Consider the following 8,643-nt stretch of genomic DNA (forward strand, 5'->3'; position numbering starts at 1 on the left):
GAAAGGAAATTGCGATTTGTAAGGTTGGGACGGATAACAACATAGCCGATCCGCTCACCAAGCCTTTATCGCAGGCTAAGCATGATGGACATGTTACGTCCATGGGACTTAAACGTGTACCAAGTTTTTGTTAGATTTTGAAATGAAATAAAAGTGTCGTTTTTGTTCATGTTCATAATCACATTTGTCTTTTATCTTTAATTTATACATTGTTACATCCAAACGGGTTGTAGAGACAATTGAACCCCGTTAAAGTGAACACGGATTAACATAGTATTTGCCCATAGTCACTTGTATGAGGTGACGTCTCGAAGTGACTAGAGTGTGATGCGATTGATGGCAAGTTCAAGTGCCATAGAGTCATGTGAGATGACTAGTCGATCACATAGGCAGACTGTTAGGAACATTTTGTCGGGCCTAATGACCGCTTATAGAGTTCTGGAAAATTTATATAGCCTGGTCGTGTCGAGAGCTACTATAGTATTCAAATGAGTCGAATGTTTTTGACTAAAGACTATTCACCTAAGATGGGACAGATTAAGATTAACTTTGATTTGTGTTACTACGACCTTTGTAAATGGGGTCAAATGGGCATATTTTGGGTTATGATGGCTGTGGCTAGTCGAAGGGAATGAGTGCGATAGGAATTGTCCACCCCTAGTCAGGGTTATAACAATATCTCAGGGCCACTCGAGGAGTAATAAACTGGAAATACGTGGCCACGCTCGGAAAGTATCTATGATAGATAAGTCCGGTCAATCAGTTTTTCTCCAGATCGAGGAAACCACTCTCGATATGATCACTTGCAAGTACGACCTGAAAGACACCTTGCATTGAGTGGGAGATAGTAATAGGACAAGAGAATTGGTAACGCACACTTGTCGAGGACAAGTGGGAGATTGTTGGGAAATGTGTCCTCAACAATAGTGCGATCATGTGATTTAAATATCATTATTAAATCTCATTTTAAAGAATACAATTGGGAAGTATTTATATCGTCAATCGGTCAACATATATCGGTAATGATTGGTGGCTAGAGTTTGACATTCTCGTCGTGTGACGGTGTTGATCGATTGACCCCTAGGTCATACCTATAGGGCAACACTCTTAATTGATTATTTAATTAATCGTATAACGTTACGAGTTAATTAAATTACTTGAAAAATTGACGGACGATTTTGGATGTAATATTTACGTATCTCATTAAAATGAGATACGGTCTGAGTAATCGAATTGTATCATTACTCAGATGAAATTATTGTTTAAGGAAACAATTGAATTTGAATAATTTATTATAAATGCGATTTATAAATTGGTAAAATATTTTAGTACAAGTAATTATGAATTACTAAGTCGATTTTTGTATGTGACGTATTTTAATAATACGTTGATTTTTAATATGTTAAAAATACATAACAATTTTATGTTACATTTGACATGTGACACATTGAAAATTGACAAAAATAATATGGAATCCATGTTATCCTTTTGTGCCGAAATAAGGAGGAGAATTAGACTAAAAATTGTTCGATTATGTTAATGGAAAACATAATTATGAAAACATATTGCTAGCCATGCACACCTACATATTCTTGTGAAGGTAACCATGGGCATGCATTGGCTCTCCTTTTCCCTCCACTCCCACCGGTTTTGGGGAAGACAAAATCCTAGTGATTTTTCTTATTTTACCTATTATTCACTTGGACAATGTAATGTGAATTATTATTATTCATTCATCTCAAAAATAAGAGTTTTTAGAAAGAGAAAATCCTCTATAATCCCTCTTATCCTACCCGGTTTTAGGAGCCAAGAACCAACCATTTTTGGTTCAATTTTTCACAAGATTAACATTATACTAGTTCATATAATATTGATCTTATTAAGAGTTAGCTTTGGGTATAATTCCTAAGGAGAGATCCTACACTTGGATCTTGTTTCTTCCATTAAAGGAAAGCTCAAGAACAAAAGAAAAGGAGATTTCTTTTGTGCCCATAAAACCGAAATACCCTTTGTAAGAAGATGATTTCTTCTCTATTTTGTTTATTTGTTTGCATGCATAAGTTCCACATTTAATTTTATGACAAATTAATTTAAACATATATGAGTATGTTAGTATGTATATGAATCTACATTTCCTTCACTATACCCTAGTTTCCGCCAAATGGCCCGCTAAGGTCACACTAGTGAAGAGGGATGCTTCCCTCTTGGGATCAAGTCAATATACTCTTTCCAAATTCGGCCAATAGGAATGGTGGAGCGAGTGGAAATGGTGATGGAAGGGAGAGTGACAATGGCACCGTGGAGGTGAATAGCGATGGGGACGAGTTCATGGACTTCTATGAAAGTGATGAGTCTAGGGTGAATTGAAGAAATGAGCATGGAGGAGATGATGATGATAAGTGAAGAGTTCTTTGGCTTGGTGGAGCGGGCAAGAGGCACCCACCATGGCATATGTGAGCTTTTTCTTCCTGATCTCTTTGTCAAAATTTGTTTTGTATTATAATTTGACTTGCATACTTATTGTTATTTTGGCTTTTTGCCTGGAGAAGTGTCCTAGCAACATCAAAGGACTTTTTCCACCTTAGCCACATCGAGGTGATGACTATTTTTGTTCCCACTAAGAAAAACGCAAAACGATCATTTGCATTGCATTGCATGCATGGCCTTGTGGGCAAACTTCCCCCATGAATTTAACCGGCTTAGGGAAGTTTAGTCACAAGCATCCCAAGTTAATCTAAATTAGCTCTCCGAACAATAGAAAGCATGCATCACTTAGACTAGTTTAGCTTTCATCATATGTATTATATTTCATGTAGTATGCATTTAGTGTAAATTCATGCATTTCATGTCATTGCATTTGCACAATTCTCTATTGTTTTGTCCATTGGGGACAATGTCCATTCTAAGTGCAGGGATGGGGAATTCTAATATTCTAACCTCTAACTTATTTCAAAAAACGATAAAAATTTGAAAAAATTTAAAAATCCAAAAACATGTTCCTTTCCTTTGTATATATTGTATATATTTGTTTGTTTGTTTGTCACTCTTATCACATTGGGTCAACTACGCCACATTCGAAGCATGAAGGAAATACAAAACCGCATGGTATGATCTTTCCAAATCTCCTTTCTCCTTATATATGTTAATGACAATGTTGCTATATTTTGATTGATGTGGTACAAACCTATATGTTGTTAAGAGTTTGCATTTAGTGTACGTGGCATATTAGTTGATAGAAGCATATGCATTAGAGTTGTATATATGATAGTTGCATCATGTCATGTAATTGCATTTTAGAAATTTTTTGTGAAAATGCCTATTTGGGAGCTTGACAAGTGATGTGACCATAATTAGCGCATATTTAGCCCCCGAATTAGCCTTGTTCCCATGCTTTTTAGTGCATATTTGGGTCATTTATTATCTTTAGTTCTTTGTTTTGCATATTCTTTGAGATTTTGATCCCTTGGTAGGAAAGGTGGGCAAATCTTGCATTTTCATGGCAAAACGAGACTAAATTGATCGAATTCAATGACCAAGCATCAAGGAGAGACAAGATTAGAAGGCCTTTGTACATATTATAGTAGATGAGCAAGGTTGAGAAAGGATCCTTGAGTCCCCGAGGAAATCCCCAAGGAATTTATGAAGAAAAGGGAAGAAAAGAAGAAGAAATGTTGTTGAGGCACAATCCGTGCGGTTTCTCCACAATCCGTCCGTCCTCCTCAAGCACAATCCATGCGTTTTCTCCCTAAGACGCTCGAGTTTGCAGCCACCAGAATCCGCACGGATTTACCTGAAGACGCCTGTGTTCCACCGCCAGAATCCGCCCGTCCCGACTCCAAAACGCACGGATTCCTGTACAGCGCAATTTCGTCTTCTCCAAGCTACAAAGAAATAAGCCCTTCCTTCGAAAAATACCGGCTCCTCCCTGCTCAATCTAAAAAGTGTAATTACTAGTTTAGCCCTTAGTTAACCCTAATGCATCCCCCTAATTTCCACTATAAATACCCCATTAGTCTAATTAGAAGAGTATGTTCTTCTTATCAATAATTAGAGTAGTTAATATCAATCAAATCTCTCTTTAGTAGTGTAATGAACAATTAATCAAGTTCTAATACAAGTTTTATTTCCTTAATCTCTCTTTTGTTCATCCTTTATTTAGGGTAATTGAAGATTATTTGGGTTATTATTGGGTGATTGACAACCTCTCAATCAAGCATCAAGTACTTCTTTTATCTTTGCTTTATTATTGGAATCATTAGTAGGTATAATTCTCTTAATCCCTCTTTAATTATTGTTAATTACTTTCATTTATTCATCATGTTTCCTTTTGTTGGTATGATTGACAACCTTGCTAGCATGATCAACATGATAATGAGTGAGTAGTCTCTTAGCTAGGGTTAATGGGTGATTAGGGGAAACCAACATGGGGAATGATTCATGCTTAAATTAATATGCTTTCATGGTTTATTTGCTTGCTTGTTATGATCTCAACTCATGCACATGTTATGTTTGATGAAATGCTAAGCCTATGAATCCTTGCATTTACCAACATCTCTTATCTTTTCAATGAGACTTGTAAGACATAAACTAACTCGAGTCTCATTAGACCATGCATGTTGTTGAGTAGGGAAGACTAAGTCGACTTGTAGGTGTTGTACAATCTAATCGATTCGGCTCCGGGACCCAAACTTTCCTAGGATTGTAAGATATAACCCAACTCAATCCATCACAACAATAATTGCTTGCTTATAATTTGAGAACATGTTTGTATGATCAATTCCCATGAATCCCCTATGACCCCATGACACCCTAGTGTTTTTTATCAATTGTTTACAACCCTTTCAATTCATCTTGCTTGTTTATTTCCATTGCTATTTAGTTTAGTGACCTTCTACATCAACCCAAATTGTGACACCCCTAAGACACCACTAGTTTCAATAGAAATCTCATCTCAATTCCCGTCCCTTGGGATCCGACCTTGACTTGCCTCTTTACTAATTGTCGAGTTGTTTGTGAAGCTATAAATTGTGTTTTGATTCGGACGTGACCCAACGACCACATCTATTTAATTGTGAACACGAAACGGACCGATTTGTTCTAATTATTTTCGAGTTGTTTGATATTTTGCATGTCTAGAAGGTCACAAGGTGATTTGTTACCTTTTGACCGTGAAATTGAGAGAACCTTGACAAACAATAGGAGATTTGCTAAGAGGAATTTGAGAGGTATTAGTGAGGTTGTTCAACTAACTATTGAGTTCATCAACCCTTTTGCAAGAGAAGGTGAGGAGAACCCATTACAAAATACCCCACAAAATCAACCTACAATGTCTAAATTTTCGTCACATTCCGTACCCACCGAGGAGAACCTACCCAATGGTACTCCCACACCACAACATCTAACCGGAAATTTTATTGCCAAATCCGCCTTTATCCAATTAGTCGAAAGGAGCCAATTTGGGGGGATGCCTAGTGAAGACCCTCATTCTCATATGGAAACCTTTTGTGACTATTGTGATGCGATTTCTCAAACCGGTGTGACTCAAGACCAAATTCGATGGGTGTTATTTCCTTTTTCTCTAATCGGCACCGCGAAACAATGGTTGAAGGGCCTTGACAAGGCCACTCTCGGAATAGATTCTTGGAAGAAGTTGGCTCTAGCTTTCTACAAAATGTTCTACCCACCGGAAAAGACTAACATGCTAAGAGCTCAAATTACGGGTTTTAAGCAAAGGGATGAAGAATCTTTGAATGAAGCTTGGGAGCGGTTCAAGGGAATTTGTCGCTCATGTCCTCACCATGGACTTAGCGAATGGTTCTTGGTACAACAATTTTGGAACGGTTTATATGAAGATTCAAGGAACATTCTCAACATGGGATCAAATGGAATGTTCACCGAAGTTGATGACAATCAAACATGGAAAAAAATTGAGGAAATGGCGGTCCATAACTCACAATATAGTAGACCTCGCAAGGCTACTAGAGGAGGAAGGCATGAAGTGGACTCCGTTACTCAATTGGGTGCTCAACTTAGTGCTCACATTGACACAATCAATTTGAAGTTTGAACAAGCTATGGCTAAACTTGAAGAAGCCTCAAAATCACCAAAGCATCATGTTAATGCCATGACGGCATCCTCATCAATCCCAAGTGGGATATGTGAGAATTGTGGAACTTTGGGACATGACCAAAGTGAATGTAGGGGAACAAATGAACAAGTAATTGCTTTCCAAGCATACAAGAGTGGTACCCCATATTCCAATTATTACAATGAAAACACCAAGTTTCACCCAAATCTCTCATACAAAAGCCAAAATGTTCAAAATCCTCAAACAACTTACACTCCACCTCCCATGAGAAACCAAAATCAAAGACCCTTTTACAACCAAAACCAAGGTTACCAAAATCAAAATCCATACAATCACCAAAATGAGCAAAGTTTTGATGTTCAAAAAGCGGTTCTCCAAATGCAAAAGAATCAACAAGAGTTTTTCACTCAAATGCAAAAAGATAGTCAAGCAAAGGAAACCACCATCAACAACATTCTAGCTCACACCAAGATGTTGGAAACACAATTGACTCAACTAGCATCTTCAAGCTCACAAAGACAAAAGGGGCAATTACCACCTCAAAGTAATCCCCCAAGACATGAAACGGTTAGTGCCATTCACTTGAGAAGTGGTACAAGGTATGAAGCACCAAAGAAGCAAGTTGAGGATGAAGTTGTGGAAGCTAGTGATAAGGAAGAAATTGTGCAAAACTCCAAAGATGGAGAATCATCAAAAGAAGAAATTTCAAAGAGAAATGAAGACAAGGTCAAGCAGAAGGAGCCCATTATGATTAGACTTCCTTTTCCAAGTCGTCAAGCCAAGCCCAAATTTGATGACCAACTTGGAAAGTTTATGGAAATTGTGAAGAATTTGGAAGTCTCAATTCCCTTCACGGAATTAATCAATCACGTGCCGGCCTATGCGAAATACATGAAAGACATCCTCACAATGAAGAAGTCGATCCGGAAACTTGAGACTATCGCCTTCACTAAGGTGAGTAGTGCAATACTTCAAAGGAGTTCACCTCCAAAACTAAAGGATCCGGGAAGCTTCTCAATACCGTGTACCATTGGCGACACCACGATCAACAAAGCCTTATGTGATCTAGGGGCTAGTGTGAGTGTTATGCCGTACTCGGTAAGTAAAAGGTTGGGGATGGGAGAGCTTAAATGCACCAATATCACACTCCAAATGGCCGATAGATCGACGAAGACACCATTAGGGATATGGGAAGATGTCCCCGTGCGAATTGGGAAGTTTTTCATCCCGGTGGACTTTGTCATTGTTGATATGGAGGAAGACTCCAACATTCCAATAATTCTTGGAAGACCCTTCTTACACACCGCGGGTGCGGTGATTGATGTAAAACATGGTGAGCTCACTCTAGAAGTGGGAGATGAGAGTATAACGTTTAATCTTGACAAGACTATGAGAGCTCCCCGTTTACATGAACCGTGTTTTATGATCGATCATTATAGTCGGAAGGATGAAAGGAAGAAGTCGGAACTCCAATGGAAGAAGAAAATTGAAGATGCTCCATTCAAAGAGCAAGTGAATTGTGACAAGGAGAGCTTGCAAAGCTCACCAAAATCAAACAAAGAAGAAGAAGATGGCCTCATTGGCCAAGAAAAGGAAACGGGAAAGTTGTCACCATCAAATCAAGAGATTTTCAATGATCAACTTAATGAAGTTTGTGGTCTTTGGGACGACGAATTTGAAGGGATTTTTAATCCCTACATTGGTAATACCATCGATCAAGACCGACGACAAGGGCCAAGGTCTATTGAAGACCTCTACCATGACAATGAACAAGCTTTTGATTACTTTTTCAAGGTGTTGAGCAACATCAACAACACCTTGAACATGCCCCCTTGACATCTCATCAAGAATGAGAGTTTGGTGGAGTCCTCCCTAAACCACCATTTGTAAATATTTCTAACTCCCTAACTTGCATTTCAATTCTTGTATTGCAATTTTGTTATTTTTGGATTTTTATACTTTGATCAAGATAATTATCATGTTTGAGAGAAGTGAGGGAGGGATTAATAATTTCAATTAATGTGTAGTGCTTTAGCTTAGTGTGGGGATGACAATTGCCTAGGCTATCCATGCCTTAGTAGTGCCCTCCACAATGAAGAACACAAGATATGAAGAAGAATGGACAAATGACAAGGGATATTCATTGTACACGGATGGAAGTGAATCCGGGTACAAAGGGGTCGAATCCGAGCGGATACAGGAGAATCCGCCCGTTTTCAAGAAATCCGAGCGTGTTGGGTAGAAGACGCACGTCCTGAATGAGCTGAAGTTTTGAAATTTTTGACTGTCAGCGAATCCGGGCGTCCTGCATCATAATCCGCCCGTCTTCAAAAAGCCGCCCGTCCTGAAAGGAAGACGCCCGTCTTCTTGGCTGAGGAAAACAAGAAAAATCCCTAGACTGAAATCCGCCCGTCCCGTGTCTGCGAATCCGAGCGTCTTCCCTTAAAGACGCCCGTATTTAGGCGACTTTTTCCCAACCCAGAAAAGGCAGAATCCGCCCGTCCCGAGCAGAAACCCCACGGATTGCCCCTGCAGTTCGAATTTTTCGGGCTTTA

At 38.8% G+C, this 8,643-nt stretch overlaps 1 non-coding gene across 1 annotated transcript; it reads right to left on the minus strand.

Moving 5' to 3' along the window:
• Positions 1-5,698: 5,698 nt before the first annotated feature.
• LOC141602964 (small nucleolar RNA R71) lies at positions 5,699-5,805 on the minus strand. The gene has a single exon (XR_012524866.1). It is a non-coding gene; the product is annotated as a small nucleolar RNA R71 (small nucleolar RNA).
• Positions 5,806-8,643: the final 2,838 nt, after the last annotated feature.

This window comes from Silene latifolia, chromosome 9, assembly GCF_048544455.1.
Source record: "Silene latifolia isolate original U9 population chromosome 9, ASM4854445v1, whole genome shotgun sequence".
Classification (NCBI taxonomy): Eukaryota; Viridiplantae; Streptophyta; class Magnoliopsida; order Caryophyllales; family Caryophyllaceae; genus Silene; species Silene latifolia.